This window comes from Dasypus novemcinctus, chromosome 6 (genome assembly GCF_030445035.2).
Source record: "Dasypus novemcinctus isolate mDasNov1 chromosome 6, mDasNov1.1.hap2, whole genome shotgun sequence".
Taxonomy (NCBI): Eukaryota; Metazoa; Chordata; class Mammalia; order Cingulata; family Dasypodidae; genus Dasypus; species Dasypus novemcinctus.
This window is the reverse complement of record NC_080678.1, coordinates 106,317,630-106,343,273: the sequence shown is the minus strand read 5'-3', so window position 1 is coordinate 106,343,273 and position 25,644 is coordinate 106,317,630. Positions and strand designations below refer to the sequence as shown.

The 25,644-nt window shown below is 42.4% G+C and overlaps 2 long non-coding RNA genes across 2 annotated transcripts; both read right to left on the bottom strand.

Annotated features, from left to right (window-relative positions):
- Nucleotides 1-15,076: 15,076 nt before the first annotated feature.
- LOC131279012 (uncharacterized) lies at nt 15,077-23,656 on the bottom strand. The gene is made up of 3 exons (XR_009186355.1): nt 23,615-23,656; nt 23,436-23,496; nt 15,077-15,169 (listed from the first exon to the last, which is right to left on the bottom strand). It is a non-coding gene; the product is annotated as an uncharacterized lncRNA (long non-coding RNA).
- A 375-nt stretch (nt 23,657-24,031) lies between these two features.
- LOC131279011 (uncharacterized) lies at nt 24,032-25,293 on the bottom strand. The gene is made up of 3 exons (XR_009186354.2): nt 25,271-25,293; nt 24,178-24,257; nt 24,032-24,100 (listed from the first exon to the last, which is right to left on the bottom strand). It is a non-coding gene; the product is annotated as an uncharacterized lncRNA (long non-coding RNA).
- Nucleotides 25,294-25,644: the final 351 nt, after the last annotated feature.

Here is a 25,644-nt window from a genome sequence, read left to right as displayed (position 1 = left end):
CAACAGCAAATGAATCCCAAAGCAAGTAGAAGTAATGAAATAACAAATATCAGAAGAGAAATAAATGAAATGGAGAACAAAAAGCAATACAGAAAATTAACAAAACTCATAATTGGTTCTTTGAGAAGATTAACAAAATCAACAAACCCTTAGCTAGACTGACAAGGAAAAAAAGAGTGAACATGCAAATAAATGAAATAAAAAATGAAAATGGGGACATTACTACTGATCCCACAGAAATAAAAGATATCGTAAGAGGATACTATGAACAACTGTACACCAAAAAACTAGACAATGTAGATGAAATGGAAAAATTCCCAGGAATGTATGAACAACCTACACTGACCCTAGAAGATATAGAAGACCTTGACAAACCAATCACAGGTAAAGAGATTGAAACAGTCATCAAACAACTCCCAAAATGACAAGCCCAGGACCAGATGGTTTCACAGGTGAGTTCTACCAAGCATTCAAAGATGATTAATACAAATCTTACTCAAGCTCTTTCCAAAAAATGGAATAAGAAGGAACGCTACCAAACTCATTCTATGAAGCCAATATCACCCTAATACCAAAGCCAGATGTAGATATTACAAAAATTTTTTAAATTGCAGACCCATTTCCCTAATGAATACGGGTACAGAAATCCTCAACAAAATACTTGCTAATTGATTCCAACAACATATTTAAAAACTTATTCATCATGATAAAGTGGGTTTTATACCAGAGATGCAAGGGTGGTTCAGCACAAGAAAATCAATCAGCATACTATACCAATAAGCAACCCGCAATGCACAAAAACATCAGTGATGTTTCTATACGCTAATAATGTGCAGTCTGAGGAGGAAGTTAGGAAAAAAATTTCATTTACATTAGTGATTAAAAGAATCAGATATATAAAAATAATTTTAACCAAGGATGTAGAGCTCTTGCATTCAAAAAACTACAATGCATTGTCAGAAGAAATTTTTAAAAAGACCTAAATAAATGGTAGAATATTCCAAGCTCATATATTGGAAGACTAAATATCATTAAGACATCAATTCTACACAATTTGATATACAGTCAATGCAATCCCAATACAAATTTCACCAGCATTTCCCCCCCCCCCTAATTATTCAGCTTTTCTTCACAGGAGTCCTAGACTACAGCAATGTATATATATAATATACAGCACTCCCACACATCCACCAGAAAACCTTTTCCCTTCCACAGTGATACTCTTATGCCCTATTCATATCATATTTACTTAAAGTGATGTACAGAGTCTGAGACATTAGCTTTCTAACAAGGTGACATCTGTGCTTACATTATGGTGCATACTTTAGGATACACAGTTCTTTACATTTTTAGTTATCCTATGTTTTACATTATGGTTTACATTATCAGTCTGTCATCTCCTATATGTTATGGTGTAATATTACATGTTTTATATCCATCCTTGTGTACTCTCAAGAAACTCCTCTCTTACCCCCCATTTACTTTGGTTCCACACATTTAACGTCCATTTTCCCTTCCACCTTGGTGCCCTCAGTGATAGCCAACCTCCGTTTCCTGAGGAGCCACTTCCAGAGATAGATGGAATAGTGTTCAGGGCCTAACTTGCTCAACTGCCCCAATGCCCTGGGAGCCACCCTTTCTCTTGAGGGATACAGTTCCCTCTATTGGATGGCATTAGTCCTCCCCAGGATGTGGGTCCACCCCCACTCTCACTACTTGGGTTTCTACCCCATGGTGTCACCCACTCTGGCAGAACACCAGCATTTTTTAAACATATGGAAAACACAATTATTGAATTTATTTGGTAGGGTAATGGGGTTCTGATTAGGCAGAAACATCTTGAAAAGGAAAAGCAAACCTGGAGGACCCTCTCTTCCAGATTTTAAATCACATTACATAGCTACAATGGTTAAAAAAAAAATAGCATGGTACTGGCATAAAGACAGACACATATACCAGTGAATCCAAACTGATGGTTTGGAAGTAGACCCTCATATCTATGGTCAAGTAATTTTTGGCAAGCCTATCCAACCCACCCAGCTGTGGCAGAGCAGTCTATTTAACAAATGGTGCTGGGAGAATTAGATATCCATAGTCAAAAGAAAGAAAAGGAACCCTTATCTCATGCCTTATACAAAAATTAACTCAAAATGGATTAAAGACCTAAATATAAATGCAAGAACCATAAGGCTCCTAAAAGAATATGTAGGAAAACATCTTCAAGACCTGGTGGTAGGTGGTAGATTCTTAAACCTTATACCAAAAGCATGAGCCACAAAAGAAAACATGGATATATGGGACCTCCTCAAACTCAAACACTTCTGTGATGCAAATGACTTCATCCCATGAAATGGGAGAAAATATTTGGAAACCACATATCTGATAAGGGCTTGATTTCCATTCTAAATAAAAGAGAGCATACAACAACAATAAAAAAACAAGCAATCCAACTTAACAATGGGCAAAAGATTTAGATGGACTTTTCTCCAAAGAGGAAATACAAATGGCCAAAAAGCACATGAAAAAGTGTTCCATATCACTAGCTACTAGAGAAATGTAAATCAAAACGACAATGAGATCTCATCTTACACCACATAAAATCGCCATAATTTAAAAAACAAAACAAAACAAGTGCTGCAGAAGATGTGGAGAAATAGGAACACTCCTTCACTGTCGGTGGGGTTGTAAATGGTGCAGCCTCTGTGGAAGACAGTTTGGCTCTTCCTCAGGAAGTTACATATAGAACCTCCATATGATCCAGTAATTCCTTTACTAGGAATATATCCAGAAGAACTGAAGTCTGTGGCACAAACAGAAGAACACGTGGCACACCGATGTTCATAGCAGCACTATTCACAATTGCCAAAAGATGGAAATAACCCAAGTTTCCAACAGCCAATGAATGGCAAACAAAATGTGGTATATACATATGATGGAATACTATGCTGCATTAAGAAGAAATGAAATTGGGACACCAATGATAATATGGATGAATCTTGAAGACATTATGCTAAGTGAAGTAAGCCAGACACAAATGGACAAATCTTGCATGGTCTCACTAATATGAATGAAATATGAAGAATAAATTCATGGAGTTAAACCCTAGAGGACAGGTTATCAGGAGTTATGAGGAGGTCTGAGAAGGAGTACTGATGCTTAACGTATGTAGAATTTTTAATTAACTTGACCGTTAAAGCATGGAAATGGACAGAGTTGATGGTAACATATTATAGTGAATAACAGCTGGTTTATAAATGGGAATGTGGCTGGAAAGGGTGATCCAGGGATGTAAATGCCAACTGAAAGAAAGCTAGAGCTTAATCTAGGGACTAAATAACACAGTGAACCCAGAGGTGGAGGAGAATTGTGGTTGATGGTACAGATGAAAGAGTGTCCTTCTGTGAGCAAGAACAGATGTACATCACTATTACAGGGTGGTGGAAATGTGGAGAAGCATGGAATAAATACAACTGCTGTGACCTATGGACTGTGGTTAGCAGGAATAATGTAATATTCTTGCATCTATGCCAAAGATTACTATGTTGATCATGAAGGAATATGGAAAAAGTGTGCCAAATGTACACTATGGACCATAGTTGGTGGTAATGGTCTAATTATATTTTCTCATAATCTGTAACAAATGTTTCACTATGGTGTGGTGTGTTGGTGAAGGGTGAAGGGCTGTTGTACAGCAATTTTACACATATGCATGATTGTTTTATAGGTGCACAACTCCTGTAATAAATATATATTAAAAAATAATAAATCATAGGGGGAAGTGGCTGTGGCGCAATAGTTGGGCTCCCATCTACCATATGGGAGGCCCTGGGTTTGCATCCTGGGGCCTCCTTGTGAAGGCAGTCTCGCCTGCATGCTGCGGAGCACCACCCAGCCTGCAAGCAGTGTGGAGAGCTGACTCAGCAAGATGACACAACAAAAAAATAAAGGAAGACAAAAACACAGAAGAACGTGCAGCAAATGGACACAGAGAGCAGACAGCAAGCAATCCACAAGGGGGGAGGGGAAATAAAATAAATACATACAAACACAGAAGAATGTGCAGCATACAGACACAGAGAGCAGACAGTATGCAAAAGCCATAAGGGGGGGGGATAAAAATAAAATAAAATAACAGACAAAATCAGTTTATCAAATAATAATAATAATAATAATAATAATAAGGTGGGTTTGGGGGGAAATACACCAAATATAAGATACAGACTATGGTTAGTAGTAATATTTTGATGATACTCTCATAATTTGTAACAAATATTTCAGAAAAATGCAAGATGTGGGGTGGGGTGATATATGGGGTGGGGTGATATATGGGACTCTGTATAATGTCATACATGTTTGTTTTGTAAGTTCACAACTTTTACTACACACTGTTTATGTGTGTTCATGTATGAATGATATACACCAATACAACTGATAAATAAATAATTATAACAATAATAATAAATAATATTTTAAAAAATACATTAGAACTTCCAGAAAGATGGCTGACTAAAAACACACTGGACTCTCTTCTTTCCTTAAAAAATATCTAGACGGCAGACATAAACAGCTTGGGAAAATAGGACACCAGGGGATGACTGGACACTTCCCAGAAGAGAAAGGGGCAAGGGAAAATAATTGTGTCTACAAAACTATGCATTAAAAGCCATAGCTGCAAATGCCAGCACCTTCCCCCACAATATAAAAGCTTTTGAATTCTCAGGCCTCTGGATTGATGGCTACAAATGGGGCCCTAGGGATCTACCTCCCCAGAAAAAGTGAGAGAGAAGGACACAGCCTAAGGCTGACCCAGCTTTTGACCCACAAATTTGGTCTGCTGTGTCCCATGGGTCCTTCCAAACCAGATGGGGCAACACCATTGTTTGTCTTAAGAGCTAGCAAGAGATTAAAGAGATCCAACTCTCTCAATCTCCCTCTCTACTGACCAGGACTGGTTTTTGAGGTCACAAAGGGGAGAGAAATTACTTCCCACCTGGGAAATGAGAGGGGGCAGCCAGCAAAGTTTGGAGAACTGCCCCTGAGAAAGTGTCAATTACAAAGCTATTAGCCTCCAGACAGGAAACTTTGTCACAATGATCCAGTCAATGTTGCAGCAACACACTTGAACTGGACATTGAAAGAGGGTTACCAAAGATCGCCATCTGCTGGGTGACCAAGTATTTGCATGTGAGAAAATTAAAATTAAATAAGAAAGAGGCTTTTTCTGGCCTTTGCAATCTCCCTCCACAAAGCCCTAGGAAGCAGGTCTGCTCCCCATTACTGGGTTCATAGCCCAATTTGATCAACTAACCAGGACAATCCCAGAGACTCAGAACAGATTGAACCAAAAATCAAAGAATAGCAGTAACACATAGCCTCTTGCCACTAAGGCCCTATGAAAGAGGAAAAAAATTTAGCATCTGAGTAAACTCACCACCCTAATCAGATGCCTGGATATCAAAAATTACAAGCCATAGTAAGAAAATGTTAGAAATGGCCCAAGAAAATGAATATATCAAAACTTCAGAAGAGATAGAAGATTTGAGACAATTAATCAATGTGATGAACACAAATTTCCAAAATCAAATTAATGACTTGAAAGACAAGGCATCCAAAGACATAAAGAATATTGAGAAAACACTAATTAGTGGCCGCCAGAGTTTCTGAAGGGACAGAGAGGGAAAATAGGTGCAATACCGGGTATTTTCAGGACATTGTAATTGTTCTGCATGACACTGCAGTGATTGGTATAGGCCATTATATATTTTGTCATAACCTATAAGATTGTGTAGGACAGAGGTTAAAAACTATAATGTAAATATAATCCACGGGTAGTAGCAATGCTTCAGTATGTGTTCTTCAATTGTAACGAATGTACCACACTAATGAAAGATGTTGTTAAGGTGGGAAAATGTGGACGGGGGAGAGGATGGAACATATGGGAATTCCCTATAATTTTTATGTGACATTTATGTAATCCAATGCTTCTTTAAAAATAAAAATAATATTACAATAGAAGATACTGAGCTAACACAAAGAAGAATTTAAAAACCTGAACAGAAATGTAACAGAGCTCATGGGAATGAAAGACAAAATAGGTAAGATCAAAACCACATTAGAGGCATACAACAGTAGATTCAAAATGACTGGAGAAAGAATAAGTCATATAGAAGACAGAATGCTGAAACTGAAGAGAAAAAAGAAGAAAGAAAGAAAAGAATGGAAAAAATAGAGCAGGGGTTTGGAGTTGAATGATAACATGAAATGCAACAAAATACGTGTCAAGGGAATTCCAGAAGGAGAAAAGAAGGGAAAAGGGGCTGAAAGAATATTTGAGGATATAATAGCTGAAAATTTCCCAACTCACACAAAAGAAATGAACTTACATGTCCAAGAAGCTCAGTGTATCTCAATCAGAATAAATCTGAATACACCCACTGCAAGAGTCATACTACTCAGAATGTCAAATGTCAAAGATACAGAGAAAATTCTGAGAGCAGCAAGGGAGAAGCAAATCATCACATACAAGGAACACCCAGTAAGACTTAGTGCAGACTTCTCATCAGAAACCATGGAGGCAAGAAGACAGCAGTATGATATGATACAAATAGGATATTGAAAGAGAAAAACTGCCAGCTGAGAATCCTTTATGCAGCAAAATTGTCCCTCAAATATGAAAGCCAGTGTAAAACATTCACAAACAAATAGAAACTAAGATAACTTATTAAAAAAACAAAAAGGATCTACCTTTGCAGAAAATATTAAAGGAAGAGTTACAGCCTGAAAGGAAAAGATAGGAGAGAGAGGTTTGGAAAACAGGATAGAAGAAGGAATAGCAGAAAGGATAACCAAAAGAGTAAAAAGACAGATGAAAACAAATCTTTGATACATGAAAACCAAAGAATAAAATGCTATAAGTAAATAATGTACGTACAGTAGCATTATTGAATGTGAATGGATTAAACTCCCCAGTCAAAAGATATAGGCTGACAGAATGGATTTTTAAAAAAGAACCATCCATATATTGCTTACTAGAGTTTCACCTTAGACCCAGGGATACAAACCAGCTGAAAGTGAAAGGTTGGAAAAAGATGCTTCACACAAACAGTAACCAAAAAAAGAGCAGAGGTAGCTATATTGGACAAAACTGACTTGAATTGCAAAAAAAAGTTATAAGAGATAGAGAAGACCATTATATATTAATATAAGGAACAATCCACCAGGAAGAAATAACAGTCATAAATGTCTATGCACCTAGCCAGGGTGCCCCAAAATACATGAGGCAAACTCTGACAAAACTAAAGGGAGAAATAGACACCTCTACCATAACAGTTGGAGACTTTGGCACACTAGTCATATCATTAGATAGAACAGTTAGAAGATCAACAAGGAAACAGAGAACTTGAACAATACGTGTTAGGCCTAACAGACATATGCAGAATGTTGCACCCAAACTCAGTGGGTTATAATTCTTCCCAAGTGCACGTGGATCTTTCTCCAGGATAGACCACATGGTAGATCACAATACATTTCTCAAAAAATACAAAGAGACTGAAATTATACAAAGCACCTTCTCAGATCATAATGGAATGAAACTTCAAATCAATAATAGACAGGAACTAGGTAAATTCACAAATGTGTGGAAGCTAAGCAACACACTCCTAAATATTCAATGAGACAAAGAAGAAATTGCGGGAAGCAGACATGGCTCAACCAATAAAGTGTCTGGCTACCATATGGGAGTGTCCGGGGTTCGATACCCAGGGCCTCCTGACACATGCGGTGAGCTGGCCCATGCACAGAGCTGCTGCACACAAGGAGTGCCACGCCATGCAGGGCGGCCCTGCATGGGGGTGCCCCATGCACAAGGAGAGCCACCCTGCATGAAAAAAGCACAGCCCACCCAGGAGTGGCACCGCACACAAGGAGAGTTGATGCAGTAAAATGACATAACAAAAAAGAGATGCAGTTTCCAGGTGCCACCGAGGGTGCCAGTGGACACAGAGAGCAGACGGGGGTGAAGAAGGGGAGAGACATAAATAAAATAAATCTTAAAAAGAAAAGAGTCCTTTAAAAAAAAGAAGAAATTGCAAGTGAAGTCAGTAAACATATTGAGACAAAGGAAAATGAGAACACAACTTATCAAAAGTTATGCGATACATTGAAGACAGTCTGGAGAGGGGAAATTTATAGCCCTAAACACCCATATTAAAAAGAAGAAAGAGCAAAAGTCAGAACAGGCTGAACTGGAGAAACTAGAAAAAGAACATCAAACCACTCCCAAAGCAAACAGAAGGAAGGGAATAATAAAGATTAGAGCAGAAATAAATGAAATTGAGAATTAAAAAATAGAGAAAATCAACAAAACGAAAAGCTGGTTCTTTGAGATCAATAAAACTGACAAACCCCTAGCTAGACTAACAAAGAAGAGAGAAGATGCAAATAAACAAAACCAGAAAGGAAAGAGATGCAGCTATGACCCTGCAGAAATAAAAAAGATTATAAGAGAATATAGTATGCGAACAAACTAGACAACCTCGATGAAATGGACAAATTCCTAGAGATCTACAAACAACCTACACTGAAGCTACGAGAAATACAAGAACTTAAATCACATTTGAAGATATTGAATCAGTCATCAAAAAACTCCTAACGAAGAAAAGTCCAGGACTAGATAACTTCACAGGTGAATTCTACCAAGCATTTTGAGAAGAACGAACACCAATCCTGTTTAAATTCTTCCAAAAAATTGAAGAGAAGGGAAAATTACGCAACATATTTTATGAAGCCAGCATCATCCCAATAACAAAACCAGATAAAGACACTGCAAGAAAAGAAAATTACAGACCAATCTCTAATCAATATAGATGCAAAAAGTTCTCAACAAAATACTTGCCAATAGAATCTAATATATCAAAAGACTTAAAGATCATAACCAAGTGGGATTTATTACTAGCATGCAAGGGCGGTTCAACATAAGAAATCAATCAATGTAATACACATTAAGAAATTGAAAGGAAAAAAAACACATGATCATCTCAATTAATGCAGAAAAGGCATTCGACAAAATCCAGTATCCTTTCTGGATTTAAAAAAACACTTTGAAAGTTAAGAGTAAAAGGAAAATCCCTCAAAAGGCATATATGAAAAACTCACAGTCAACATGGTACTTAACTGGGAAAGTTTGAAAGCTTTCCCTCCAAGATCAAGAATAAGACAAGGATGCCCACTGTCACCATTGTTATTCAACATTGTGCCAGAGTTCTAGCCAAAGCCATTAGACAAGAGAAGTAAAAAAAAAAAAAAAAAAAAGACATCCAAAAGGGAAAGAGGAAGTAAAACACTCTTTGTGATGACATGATACTATATTTAGAAAATTCTGAAATGTCTATGACAAAGTTACTTGAAACAATAAATGAGTTCAGCAAAGTAGCAGGATATAAGATCAACATGCAAAAATCAATAATGTTTCTGTACACTAATATTAAATAATCCAAAGAGGAAATCAGGGGGGAAATTACATTTACAATAGCAAGAAAAAGATTCTAATACCTAGGAATCAATTTAACCAAAGACGTACAGGAATTACATGCAGAGAACTACAAAATAATGTTAAAAGAAATCAATGAGGAACTAAACAAATTGGGTTTGATTTCCAGTGCTTCCTAAGGAAGACACCACAGAGAGCTGATGCTGCAACAAGCAGGCACCGCAAGAGCAGATGCAACCGCTGTAACAAGCAGATACTGCAACCGCTGCAACAAGCAGACTGCCACAATCAGCAGACACCGTAATCAGCAGAAGTCTCAACCACCACAATGAGCAGACACCACAGCCAGCAGGGAGTGGATGTGTTTCAGGGCTTTGGACACTTGCTTCCCACATGGGAGGTCCTGGGTTCAGTTCCTGGTGCCTCCTAGAGAAGATGAGCAGACACAGCAAGCACAACGAGCAGACAGACAAGGGAGCCATCTGGGAGCAAGTTAAAAACAAACAAACAAACAAACAAACAAATAAATAAAACTTTATTTTAAAAAATAAGATTATATGCCATGATCAAGTGGGTTTTATCCCAGGTATGCAAGGGTGAGTCAACACAAGAAAATTAGTGTAATAAACCACATTGATAAATTGAAGAAGAAAAATTACACGATCCCTTTGAATGATGCAGAAAAGGCATTTGAAAAAATATAGCACATTTTCTTGATAGAAAATACTCCAAACGATAGGAATAGAAGAAAGCTTTCTCAAAATGGTAAAACACATAAGTGAAAAAACTAGTTAGCATTGTATTCAACGATGAAAGATTGAAAGCTTTCCTGCCGAGATCACTGACAAGACAAGGATGCGCACTGCCATCACTGTTATTCAACATTGAGCTAGAAGTTCTATCTAGAACAATTAGGCTAGATAAAGGAATAAAAGGCACCCAAATAGGAAAGGAAGAAGTAAAACTTTCACTATTTGCTGATGATATGATCCTATTTCCAGAAATTCCTGGAAATTCCACAGCACAGCTATTAGAACTAAAACACAAGTTCAGGAAAGTGGCAGGACACAAGATTAATACCCAAAAGTCAATAGCGTTTCTATACACTACTGATGTGGAATCTGAGGAGGAAATGAGAAAACAAATTCCATATTTGCAACTGAAAGAATCAAATATTTGGGAATAAACTTAACCAAGGACATAAAGGACCTATATTCAAAAGACTAGAATATTGCTAAAAGAAACCAAAGAAGACTTCAATAAATGTAAGGACATTCTGTGTTCCTGGATTGGAAGACTAAATATCGTTAGGATGTCAATTCTACCCAAACTGATTTACAGATTCAACACTACATTAAAAATCCTGGCACCCTTTTTATCTTCTCAGAAATGGAAAAGCCAATTATCAAATTTATTTGGAGGAGTAAGGGGCCCTCAGTAACCAAAACTGTCTTTAAAAAGAAGAGCAAAATTGGAGGACTCTCACTTCCTGACTTGAAGTATACACTTAGCTACATCACTAAAAACATGGTACTGGCATAAAGACAGACAGATTGACCAATGAATCAAAAACTCAGAAATAGATCCTCATGTCTACAGGCAAGGGGCTTTTGACAAGCACTCAAGTCCTCCCAGCTGAGCCAGAACAGTCTCTTTAATAAATGGTGCTGGAAGAACTGGATATCCATATCCAAAAGAAAGAAAGAGGATCTCTATCTCACACCTTATTTTTAAAAATTAAATCAAAATGGATCAAGGACATAAATATAAAAGTGAGAACCATAAAACTCCCAAAATAAAATGTTCTGGAATTTGATAGTGGTGATGGATGCACAACTCTGTGAATGTACTAAAAATCGCTGAATTGTACCTTTTTTAACATTTAACTTTATGGAATGTGAATTATGTCTCAATGAAGCTGTAAGAAAATCTTTGTCAGTAAAGTTAATGATGTCCCATTGTTAAAATTAATAAATAAAGAAAGAAAGACAGAAAAAAGAAAATGTAGGAACGCCATCTACAAGATATTGTGATAGGCTGTATTTTCATAAACTTTACACCAAAAGCATGACCAACAAAAGAAAATAAAGATAAATGGGACCTCCTCAAAATTAAACACTTTTGTACCTCAAAGGATTTTGTCCAAAGGGTAAAAAGGCAGCTGACTCAATGGTAGAAAATAGTTGGCAATCACATATCTGATAAAGATTTAATATACATGCTATATAAAGAGATCATATAACTCAGCAATAGAAAGGCAAACTACCCAATGAAAAAATGGACAAAAGACTTGAAAAGACAATTGTCCAAAGAAGAAATAAAAATGGCAAAGAAACATGAAAAAATGTTATACAGCACTAGTGATTAAGGTAATGTAAATCAAAACTACAATGAAATATCATTTCATACCTGTTACACTGGCCGTTATTAAAAAGTCTGAAAATTGGAAGAGTTGGAGAGGATGCAGAGAGATAGGAATGCTTATTCACTGTTGGTGGAGATGTAGAATGGTATAGCCACTGTGGAGGACTGTTTGGCAGTTTCTAAAGAAGTCAAATATAGATTTGCCATGTGACCTGGCAATACCACTAGTGGGTGTATACCCAGAAGAACTGAGAGCAGTGACAAGAATAGATGGATGTTCATAGCATTATTCATGATGGCCAAAAGCTGGAAACAACCCCGGTGTCCATCAACTGATGAATGGATTAACAACTTGTGGTGTGTACACATGATGGAATATTAAGCAGCTTTAAGAAGAAATGAAGTCATGAAGCATGTGACAACATGGAAGAACCTGGAGGACCTTATGATGAGTGAAGTAAACCAGACACAAAAGGACAAATACTGTATGGCTGCACTATTATGAACAAAATGTATTATGTAAACTCATGGAGTTAATAATTTAAATATAGGTCACCAGAAAATAGAATGAGGTTAGAGAATAGAGAGCTGAGGGTTAAATTGTACAGAATTGGTAAAAAGGTTGTTTGTAAATCTTTGGAAATAAATGTCTTTAGCACGTACTATTGTGAAAATAGTACACGCTAAAGACAGAAAATGTGGAACAGGTGAGAACACATCACGGTATTTGTAACTAGCAGAGCTATTATATGGCTATGACAGTGGTTGAAAGGGTATGTTTAAGGTAATGTTTATTACTAGAAAGAAAGCTAAAAAATGTAACATGGGATTGTATAACAGTGAAACCTCATGTAAAATATGAATATGTGTGATACTGCATGCACACTGTAAATGCAAATATACTAGACAAAGAGCAGAACAGCTCTGTGTATGGCAGGTGAAGCATAGATTGAGAGGTGTTGAGTTTGGTTTGTTTGTTGTTTGTTTATTATTATTGTTATTGCTGTTATTGGAATGATGAAAATGCTCCAAAAATGATTGAAGTGATGAATAGCACAACTATGTGATTATAATGAATACCAATGATTATATCCTTTGGAAGGATTTATGCTTTATTAATATGATTCAATAAAATAGAATTGTTTAAAAAAAACTAAGTTTGTTATCAGTTTAGAAATGCTCGCTAATTTTGATGGGACTAGCATCCAGGTGTTATTTCCTGAGTAACTTAATTTTTAAAACACATGGATCAAAAATGAAAGAGAACCCTCAGTTATGGCCCTAACCACTTCATTAATTTTAGGAACTCATAGGTCTCATGAAGAAATATTTGTAGGGGATTACAGTTTCTTTGATTCCAGTTCAGTCTGTTTTTCTTCCATAAATTTTAGGAAAGTAAATTTCACTATGCTGCATTTGAGATTGGACACAGTAGTCACTTGGGTTTTGGATCAGGGTAATATTTTATTCTCTATTCTTTCCTCTACTTCCCTGTGGCCACATCAATCTTATAATTAAGAATCTCTAACAATTGTGATTGTTTTTCTCTTTTCCACCACGGATCAGGGCTCTTCTCAACAAAAGGTTCATTTCCATGGGGACGGGTGTGTTGGCCCATCTCAATTGTCAGAGGAGCCAAGAAACTGGTGATCTGGACATATCTGGAAACTCATCTTCAAAGTAGGTTCTGAGGCAATGTGGGAAGGTTGGGATTCCCTGGAAAACAGAGCCCCAGGGAGTGGATGACCACAGCATGTCCAAGGTCAGGGGCAGGAAGCACAGGGCACTGCAGGTGCTGCCAAGTCACAGCCAAGATGGCTCATGGCCAAGACAGCTGTGTGAGGGGCAAGGCAGGCAGATCAGGAGGGAGCGGCCACCCAGAACGAGCTCATCACCCGAATTCACAGGCCTTCCCCATGTCGTGAAAACAACATGCGGAAGACAGAACTCATGGAACAGGGGGCCATACTGGCTATTAAATTTTTCTTCTCATTTCTCAGTTTTCCAAAAGTTTTCCCAGGTGTTTTAATAAGAGGAACATGTGATTGGAAGGAACAAGACAAATTCTTCTCAGCACATCAGAGCTGCTCACGATGTGCCACATGCCATGGCTCTGCCCACGTGGTGTGACTGGGGGCCCGGTGCCCAGCACTGACTCAGAGGGGACACCAGGGACCCCCAAGGGGGCACAGGAACCCCCAGTCCTCTTGGGAAGGACCCAGAAGCATTTCCAGGGCCGTCAGGTGGGCTCCGCCTGCACCTGGAACTCTCTTCTAGGTGAACTAGAAGGCACCCTCCATGGTTTTGGCTATCAGCACTGGGGAGCTCGGGTCCACCCACGCTGGGGAAGGGCAGGTAAAGGGGAACAGCACTCTCCTGAGTGGAGAGCCAGCGCCAAGGTCCTCCCTGTGCTCTGCCCACCTAGAGGAGCAGATGCCCACCAGTGCTGGAGAAGGGAGCAGTTCTGGGTCTACCAGGCAGCCGGGCAAGGCACTGGCCCAGGAAAATGCAACCATAACAACCGGAGGCAGCGAGGAGCTGGCAGGCAGAGGGTGCTGAGGGCCACCCAGCAGCCCAGGCTCTGGGGAAGGCCCACCCAGCCCCAGCTCCCCGGGGGCCACCTGCCAGGCCCTCTGCTTCCTAAGGCTGCTCACCCTCGGCCACGTGCCTGGCACCTCAGTCCTGCCAAGTAATAGGCTGCTTCTTACATTTTCACACAATTATTATGCCCTCAAGGGCACCTCCTCCTCTACTACGAGATCTTGCCACGACCATGGCCCATGTTATAGGAAAGAAAACAGGCTCAGGAGCTAAGGCCCTGGGGCCTGGGCCTCAGACTCTGGAGCGCAGGCCTGGCCAGGGCTCCTCATCTCAGCTCAGGATGAGCCACCTTCGCTGCAGGGGCCAGTGGCCCAGGCAGGGCACAGGGCCCAGGCTGGCTGCCCATGCCCCCAGAGCCACCTGTGGCCTCCATCTTGGCCCTGGGGAGGACTCCCTGCGAGGCAGAGCTCAGCCCTGCTCCAGGTGCCTGAGGTCTGTTTCCGGTCAGGGTGGGAGGGGGCCAGGCCCCTCGCCCATCTGACCCTGTGTGGCATGCTGCCTCTGACCCTACTACATCTACTGAAAGAGGCCAGCAAGGACAGGCAAGGCTAGGGGTCTCAGAACCAACACGTGCTGTGGGGTCACTCGGGACTCAGAGGCATCTGGGCAGGTACTTACCTTTGAACTTGGTTCTGCTGAACTTGAATCTGCAAATAATGTCCTTCTTATTCAGGGCATTCGCAAAGCCTCTTCCATGCACCTTGATATCAGGGCTTTCTGCAAGGACAACGTGGAACAGGCTTGTGAGGACACACTCAGGGCTGTGTTCGCTTGGCTCTTCCTTTCAGGGCAGGCTGCCCCAGAATGATCACCCAAGGTGACTCAGGCAAGGAAGCAGCTGTGGGGACACCACCTCTGGGGGACACCGCCTCCAAGCAGCCTCTTCTCACCACTGATTCTTAGAAACCCTGACTGTGCCCTGCCAGGCCTCTCCTTAGGGTGAGCTCCGCCCCTGAAATCCCAAGGGGCTCCCTAAAGCCATGGGATGCTGGCAGTGGGCAGTCACCCCTTGCTTTACAGGTGAGAGCAGAGTTCAGCCCAGGTGCGGAGGGCCTCCCACACTCGCAGACCCGGCACCAAAAGTCACAGTCGAGCAGGTCCCCGCTGGCCACGCTCAGCAGGGGCCCATGGCCGTGGCCGGGGAGAGGGCTCCTGCCCAGTTCCCAGGTGGGCGCGGGGCTCAGGATTCCACATCAGGGAGGAGGCAGCTGCCGGCCGATGAGCAGGCGCCCCTGCCACACTGGGAGGCCCTTCTCCTCCTGCACTGAGCTGGGGCATGCTGGACGTCAGGCTTGGCCATGTCTTTCCTCCACGCCTGAGCCACACTTGTCGGGCTCCCCGTCCTCTGATGCTGTGACTTGCAGGTTTCAAATGGCCGCTCAGGTTTGCGCAGCAGGGATGATGGCTAATTTTTTCTGTGTGACGTCCGTCTCATGTGTTCCTGTGCTCCACCGGCTGGTGCTGTGTCGAGGGGGCTCTAAATATGCTTTTCCTTTCTTCTTGTTCGTAAACATTTTTTTTTGAGAGGGGAAAAATGTACTTGCACACACATACCCACAAGCACCCTCACAGAGCCACTCACAAATGAGCAACTTCCTGCACACTTCAAACACACTCACACACCACACATTCACACAAACACATGCACACACATATAGACACCCAAATATAAACAAAGGCACATACACATGCATATGTGCACACACCACACATCCAAACACACATATTCATGCTCACACGTATACATGCATACATTGCAAATACACACACACTGCATGTACATAGACAGATACATACACAAACATGATTCTCACACACGCCCATGAACACACAAAAACACACATGGATATGCGTGCATGCACATACACAACCCAAATACACACATATACATGCATGTACACACATGATGATATCCACATGCACCAACATATGAAGTCTGAAACACATACACACAAACATGCACGCATACACACATACAGGTTCATGCTCCTCTTATACTCGTATCTGTGCACAAAAGCATGCCTGCCCACACACACAATTGTTCTGGTCCACTAGGCTGCCGAAAGCAATATCCCAGAAATGGCTTGGCTTTTACAGTGGGGATTTATTAGCATACAAGTTCATGGTTCTGAGCCTTGGAAAGGTCCAAATCAAGGCACCATCAAGATGGTATCTTCCTCCTGAAGACTGGCTGCCAGTGACCCTAGCCTCCTCTGTCACACTGCAAGGTCCTTGGTGGCATCTGCTGGTCTCCTCTTCCAGGCTGTGTTGCTTCCAGCTTCTTCCTTCCATGGCTTTCTCTCTTTGTGTGGATTTCATTGTCTTATAAGGGACTCCAATAAGAGGATTAAGACCCACCCTGAGCCAGGCCTTAACTGAAGGAACCTCATCAAAAGGCCCTACTTGCTATAGGTCCACACCCACAGGAATGGATCAGCTTTAAGAACATACTTTTCTGGTCTACACAGGTTCAGACCATCACACTCCACCCCGTGAACTCCAAAAAGACATGTTCTTGCCATATTGAAATACATTCATTCCATCACAACATCCCAGGAGCCTTAATTCATTTCAGTAACAATATTAAGTAAACTTCTTATCAAAATCAGTTACAGCTGTCATCTGTCCTGGGGCACAATTCCTCTGGCTGTGGACCTGGGGACTCAGAGAACAAGTTACCTGCCTTCAAGAGACACAGAAGGGATAGTCATAGGGCCAACATTCCCACTGCCATAGGGAGAAATTGGAAGGAAAACAGGGGTCACGGGTCCCAAACAATTCCGAAACCCTTCAGGGCAGACCCATGAGATTTCCAGGTCTGAGAGTCGTTATGGAACAACGGTGTGACCTCAGGCCCTAGTACATCAGAAGCCCCACCCTTTCCAGGTGTTTGACAGGATCCCTGCCCACCCCAAACACTGGGGTGAAGGCTCCAGCATCATCAAATGTTGAGGTGACAGCCAGCTCTCAGCCCCACCTTGTCAAGCATCTGGGTGGCAAACAACCTCTCCATCATCCCCAAGGCATCTGAGAAATCTGGGGTGGTGGCACTCTTCCAACAACAAGGCAAAAGGTTGCTGCCTCCAAGCTCCTGGGCGTACTCACACCTTCACATAGCAGGGCTGACCTCCAAGCTCCTGGGCATACTCACACCTTCCACATGCCAGGGCTGACCTCCAGGCTCCCAGGCGCACTCACTCCTTCCATATAGCAGGGCTGACCTACAAGTTCCCAGGTATACTCACACCTTCCACATAGCAGGGCTGACCTCCAAGCTCCTGGGCATACTCACACCTTCCACATGGCAGGGCTGACCTCCAAGCTCCCAGGTGTACTCACACCTTCCACATGGCAGGGCTGACCTCCAGGCTCCTGGGCATGCTCACACCTTCCATATAGTAGGGCTGACCTTCAAGCTCCCAGGTGTACTCACACCTTCCACATGGCAGGGCTGACCTCCAAGCTCCCAGGTGTTCTCACACCTTCCACATGGCAGGGCTGACCTCCAAGCTCCCGGGAATTCTCACACCTCCACATGGCATGGCTGACCTTCAGGCTCCTGAGTGTACTCACACCTTCCACATGGCAGGGCTGAGCTCCAAGCTCCTGTGTGTACTCTCACCTCCACATGGCAGGGCTGACCTCCAAGCTCCCGGGCATTCTCACACCTCCACATGGCATGGCTGACCTTCAGGCTCCTGAGTGTACTCACACCTTCCACATGGCAGGGCTGAGCTCCAAGCTCCTGTGTGTACTCTCACCTCCACATGGCAGGGCTGACCTCCAAGCTCCCGGGCATTCTCACACCTCCACATGGCAGGGATGACCTCCAGGCTCCTGGGTGTACTCACACCTTCTACATGGCCTGGCTGGTCTGCTCTCTTGGCTGAATACTGTCTACAGTCCAGACCTCAGCTGCCATGGTTGTGCCTTTGAAGTCATTTTTCCATCAATCTACCCCATTTCTGTTCCTTATAGACCAAACCGGTAATGGCTCCATTCATACAGATTTTGCAAAAAACTTGTTGGTTTCACAGGTAGAACACTGGGGTCCAAGCCATAAGACAAAAGATCTTCTGGAGATCCTCCCTGGATGTTTGCATTCCCAGTCCTGATGCACACTGATGACCAGCTCCCTGTTCAGAGATGTTTTCACATGGGGCACTATTCTCTGGAGACTCGCTTTCCAGAAGCTCAGAATTTACCAATTCATCAATATCTGCTCTCTTTGTGCCCATCAGTTCAGTCCTCACTTATCCCTTTCCTCTCACATTTTACTATGAGCTTCAAGGAGAAGCCAGGCTGCATTTTCTACATTTAGTCTCAAATCTCCTCAGCTACATTTCCAAGCTTGCCATTTCCAAATTCTGTCATCTTCCATATGATATCAGGACTCAACTTTGCCCAATTCTCTGCCACTTTAAAACAAGAATCGCTTTCTTCCAGTTTGCAACGACACACTCATCATCTCTGAATAAGGCCTCATCGGAAGTTCCTTTAGCATCTGTGTTTCTACCAACAATTTCTTCAAAGTACTCTGGGCCTTTCCTATCAAGCACCACCCAATTCTTCCCACCTCTACTTTTTATCCCATTTAACAGCTTTTTTTTTTTTTGTATTTTTTAACGTTATTGAATTATATCACTCATGCATAAACATAGATAAAGAATTAGTGTAAGAAACATAAACCTCATACAGGGCTCTCATACCTCATCCTATCACCAATACCTTACATTGTTGTGGAGCATTTTTTACTCATGATTAAAGAGCATCCTTAAAATACTACTAATAACCAAAGAATCTTATATTTGGTTTATTTTTCCTTAACCCACCCTATTATTATTATTTTTTATGTTTATATCATTTATACATGAACACACATAAATAATATGTGTATAGAAAAGTTGTGAACTTACAAAGCAAACATGCATAACATCATACAGGGGTCTCATACATCAACTCACCACCAACATTTTGCATTGTTGTGAGACATCTGTTACAAATTATGAAAGAATATCTTCAAAATCTTACTCCTAACCATAGTCCTTATCTTTTATTTGGTATATTTTCCCCCCAAACCACCCTGCTATTATGTTTTTAATGTATTTTTATGATAGAAGTTACAAACTTACAAAACAATCATGTACATGTACAGAATGCTTATACAACATCCCTCTGTCAACACATCACACCATGGTGGAACATTTGTTACAGATTATGAGATAATATCATTGATCATTACTAGGTCCATAGCATATATTTGGCACACTTTTTCCATACTCAAACAGTATCAACACAGTACATCTTTAATATCGATGCATGAATATTACATCACTGCTGTTAACTACAGCACATAGGTCACTCCAATTGTTTTCCCGTGCTTCATCACATTCCCACCAACCTGCAGTAGTGATGTACTTCTGCTCTAGCTCACAAAGAACTCTTGCATCTGTACCATCAACCACAATTCCCACCCACCTCTGGTTTTACTGTGTGATTTAGTCCCTAGGTAATTCTCTAGCTTTCTGTCAATTGGCATTTACATTCCTAGACTACCCTTTTCAGCCACATTCCCATTTATAAACCCACTGTTACTAACTGTAATGTGGTACCTTCAACTCTATACAGTTCCACACTTTTACAGTAAGGTTAATTAAAACTTTTACATACATTAAACATCAGTGGTATACCTCAGTCCTCCTCTTATCTCCTTTAAGACTCCACCACCTACCACCAGGTCTTAAAAATATTTTCCTACATTTTCTTCTAGAAACTTTATGGCTCCTGCTTTTACATTTAGATTTTTGATCCATTTTGAGTTAATTTTTGTAGAAAGTGTGAGATATAGGGGGGTCCTCTTTCCTTCTTTTGACTATGAATATCTAGTTCTCTCAGCACCATTTGTTGAATGGACTGTTCTGCTCGAGTTGGAGGTGTTTGACAGGCTTGTCAAAAATCACTAAATCATAGATGTGAGGGTCTTATTTTTGAACCATCAGTCTGGATCCATCGGTCTATGTGTCTGTCTTTATGCCAGGACCATGCTATTTTACCACTGTAGCTAGGTAATATGAATTAAAGACTGGAAGTGAGAGTCCACCAACTTCACTTTTCCTTTTAAGATGTTTCTGGTTATTAAAGACCCCTTACCCTTCCAAATAAATTGGATAAGTGTGTTTTCCATTTATTTTTTAAATGCTGGTAGAATTTTTATCAGGTTTGCATTGAATCTGTTTATCAGTTTGAGTAGAATTGATATCTTTAATGATATTTAGTTTTCCAATCTGTGAGCATGGAATGTTCTTCCAATTATTTAGGTCTTTTTTTTCTTTTAACAATGAGTTGCAGGTTTCTGAATAAAAATGCTTTACATTGTTGGTTAAGTTTATTTCTAAATATTTGGGTTTTATCTTTTGTATTTTATTTTCACTATTCTTTTTACACTTTTACTTACTTTTACTGATATGTTCTTCATTTGTAGAATCTCTCTTAAGCCTCTCTCTCCTGTCATTTCTTTTCAGGCTCTAGCACGCCCTTTAGTATTTCCTGCAAAGTTGGTCTCTTGGTTACAAACTCTCTCAGTCTCTGTTTATCTGTGAATATTCTAAACTTTCCCTCATTTCTGAAAGACAATCTTGCTGGATATAAGATTCTTGCCTGGAAAGTTTTCCTCTTGCAGTATCTTAAATATATCATACCACAGTCTTCCTGCCTCTGTGGTTTCTAATGAGAAATTGGCACTTAGTCTTATTGGGTATCTTTTACATGTTATGTATTGCTTTTCTCTTGCTATTCTCAGAATTCTCCCTTCGACTTTGGCATTTGACATTCTGATTAGTATGTGCCTCACAGTTGGTCTATTTGGATTTATTCAGTTGGGAGTACATTGTGCTCCTTGGACATGGATATCTATATTCTTCAATAGGGTTGGGAAATTTCCTACCAGTATTTCTTCAAATATTCCTTATGCCCCCTTTCCTTCTCTTCTCCTTCTGGGACACCCATGACATGAATGTTTGCACTTCTCTTGCTGTTATTTAGTTCCCCAAGACCATGTTCAATTTTTTCCATTCTTTTCTTCACCTGTTCTTTTGTGTATTTGCTTTCAGAGTTCATTTCTTCAAGCTCACCAATCCTTCCTTCTCCATCTTCAAATCTGCTATTATATAATTCCAGTGTATTTTTAATCTCATTTATTGCACCTTTCATTCCCATAAGATCTGCTATTGTTCTATGTATGCTTTCAAATTCTTCTTTGTGCTCATCCAATGTCTTTTTCATTTCCTTAATCCCCTTAGCCATCTCATTGAATTTATTGAGGTTTGTTTGAACATCTATGATTAGATGTCTTAACTCCTTTATGTAATGTGGAGGCTTGTCTTGTTCTTTTAACTGGGCCATATCTTCCTGTTTCTTGGTGTGGATTGTAATTTCTTGTTGCTGCTTGGCATGTGGCTACTAAATGTATTTATTCTGGGTGCAGTTTCTCTCTTTAGGGCTCTTGCCTTTTCTCCCTTGCTCGTTATTTAGTACAAGCCAAGGATGTCATTGGTGCTGTAAGCTGTGGAGGTTCAAGCTACCCTCATTGCCCCAGGGACTGATGATGCTTCTCCCAGTTTTCTCCTTTGCCAGGGGTAGGGACACAGCTGCAGCCTTGTATAATAATCCAAGTCATACAGGCCTAGACTGCAGTTGCCCAGAGAGACTAATGAAGCTCAAGCTCCTTTCTTCCCTGCCTGGGGAGGAGATGAAGCTGCAGGTGTGGGCAGCAATCTATGCCATGCAGGCCCAAAATGATGACAGATGACCTGGTAGACTTCTGACTATTTGGTCCGTGCCAAACAAATGAACCCATAGTTAGCCGGAGAGGCTGGTGTAGGGCCTGCCAGCTTCCTCTCTGCTAGAGGTGGGGCTGAAGCATAGGCTAGGACTGCAGGATGATCTTGGTGAAAGAAGCTGGTCCCTACCTTCACTGTAATTTTCAGTCAACCTGGCTTACCCTCATCCAGGGGGATGGAGTCAAAATGGTGGCTACTGGCCTCTTTCAAACTTGGACTGGCTCAAACTTTAGCAGTTCTTAGGATTATATTTGAACCCACTGAATTTTCTAATTAGTAGTTGAATTTGGTGCCCAAACATGTCTTCCTGGTTTTTGGAAGTGGAACTTCCATTTCTAGACACAGAATAGCTCCTGACGTTGCAGGATATTTGTCTGGTCTCCTGGAAGCCCCAAACAGGTGTTTTAGACAGCTCTGGGGGATTACTAACTGCCCTGTAGCACAAACTGACTCCAGGAGCTCCTTATTCTGTTGCCATTTTGCTGGTTGTCCCATCTAACAGCTTTTTAAACATTTTTGGTATTTGCAATAGCAGCTACCCACTTTCTTATTACCAAAATCTGTTCCAGTTTGCTAGGCTGCCAAAAGCAACATACCAGAAATGGGTTGGCTTTTAGAGTGGGGATTTATTTGCTTTCAGATTACAGTTCTGAGGTCTTCTTCCTGAAGACCACCTGCTGATGATCCTGGACTCCAATGTATGTTGCATGGCACATGCTGCATCTGCTGGGTGTCCTTATTTCCAGCATCTTGCTTCTGTTGCTGTCTCTCTCTTCTTCTGAATTTCATTCACTTTAAACAACTCCAGTAATAGGACAGAGAACAACCCTGGGCTATGCCTTAAATGAAGTAACCTTATCAAAAGGGAAAGACCCTATGTACATTAGGTTCACACCCACAAGAATGGAATAGCTTTAAGAACATGCTTTTCTGGGGTCTATACAGCCTCAACCACAACAACAACACATGTACATACACACACACACAAACACATGCCAACACCCACATGCACATATATACACTCATGAAAGGCACACACACACGATTCACACACATACACACATGCATATCCACATACACACATGGATGTACATGCACATGCACACACATACCTCTGTCTACACCAGTGACACCTCAGCCCTTACCTCCCATGCAGACATTGGTAGGTTCCAGATATTTAATTTCGATGCAGCTCTTCTCAATTACCTAGAATCCACAGTGGGCAGAAGGGCAGGGTGTTAGCTGTGGGGAGATTCTCGACAAGCCCCTCCTCACTTTCAGTTTCTCACACCCATCGGGCTTCTCACGTCCAGTTTCCACTCACCTGGGAACTGATGCTTGACAGGGAGTTCAGATCAGGGACCCCAAATACATGGTCCTTGGAATGTGCAATTCCTTCCAGCTAAGAGGGAGAGGAGGTGGTTGGGATGCACAGCCAGGGCATGGAAGGGGCAGCTGGTTCCACAAATGGGATAGTGCCTGGCCAACACGTCAGGGTCTGGGCAGTGTTTCCCTGGAACTAGATCCTTCATCTGCAGCAGAACTCATTGGGGACGGCCTCCACTCTCAGCTGGGGTGCAACTGAGCCTGCCAACTCCATCCTTTAAAGTGGACGGGGTAGACCCAAGTAATTGGGGGGAGGGTTAGGATGGCATCCCTGGGCTACCTGGGGAAAGCAGCCTCTGACACCTGCCCCCAATCCGGCTCAAGGGCGGCCCCTGCATTACCTGTTCTCACTTACCTGTTTTTGCTCAAAGTCGTTCGCACCAATGGTGAAAACGATAGCTCCCATCTTCCGAGCCTTTCGAGCCTAAGAGAAAGAAGGTGTTGAGTAGAATTCCCCAGAATCAGTGCAGCATAATGGCTGTAATGATGGATTGGACTCACTTCCTCCGCAGCCAGCCAGTCTGCCCCTTGAGGTATGTTTGCAGCCGTCAGAGCATAGACCACTCTGGTGACCTTCCTACCTGGAGGACAAGCAAAGAGGGGCCAGGTGGGAATGGCACTTGGGGTGCACCAGGGAGCCATGGCAGCAGAACTGCAGGGCTGCCCATGCTGGGACACGGCCCAGTGCCCCACACCAAGTCCTCGCAGGCAAGGCGTGGGCAGCTCACCGGGATGCATGTGCCAGCCACCCTACTCTGTAGGCTTTCAGCAGAGAAGGGCCTGAGCCAGGACCCACCTGGCAGACAGGAGACTGAGCCCAACTCAGGGCCCCTTCTGCCAGGCTGCCCCACCCTCCCCCACCAGATGGTACCACCTGTGCCAGGAAGGGAAACCCAGCTCATGCACCTGACAGGTGCAAGACTCCAGAACAGCAGGGAGACCACAGGCTGACCTGCTGAAATGGGTGGGCTGCAGGTTTAGGGTAAGGGATCCCTGAGCTGGGCTGGCCTGGGGGTTCCTGCCAGTGTCCCGGGCCCCAGAGCCCCTGGCCAAGGCCCTTGAAGGGGCACCATGCGCCCAGCCAAGGGCTCTGCAAACCCCAGTGCAGCCCCCTGAGAAGCCTGGAGGGACATCAGTCCTGGTCTGAGGACAGCACCCAATACCATCAGGGAGGGAGGCACAGGGTGGAAGGAAGAAGAGCCGAAAGCCACAGTGCAGCTCAGAGGGCTCAGCAGGCAACAAAGGGTGGCAGTCGAGAAGACGTTCCGTAAATCAAACCCTATGTCTGCGTGGGGCCCTCGTCTGCTTCCTTATCTTTTCCCAACTGCAGGTCAGAGAGGTAAGTGGCCTCACCTGGATGCACCTGCAGCCTCTCAAATCCAAAGGTGCAGGCAGATACCTTAGTTCTCGTAAAGGCGAGGTGGGTATTATCTTAGCCTCCTCATACAGAGGAATCTGTAACTGGGAGACCGTAAGGAACTTCCTCCAGCTCAGAGCTAGAACGTAGGGGAGGGATCGGGACCCGAACGCGCTGATGCCCAAACCCGGCTTTGCCCTGTGCCCCTGAGAACACAGAGGGCAGGAGGGGGCTTACCTTGAGAGCTGGATTTTCTCATCGTCATATTTGCCTGCAACAAAAGAAGGAAATGTTGGACAAGGGGGTTAGATGAGCAAGGAGCCCTCTAAGAACGTGATACAGAGGCATGAACTCCCCAGGCTCCAGCAGCTGTACCTTCTCTAGTCCTACATTCACGTAGGAAGATGGCACCAGATTACGCTCACGCATGAGTCTCCGAAGACCTTGTTGAAGATATTCTCTGAAACGCAACATGGAGAAGGCAGTGGAGGTGGGCGTGGCCCTCCCACCGTCACTCTGCGTGGACGTGCAAGGACGCTGGTGCATCTCACATGCAGACAGGGCTCCGCTGTCCCCATGGGCTCGGCCTGGCTTGCTGGGTGCATCCCTGA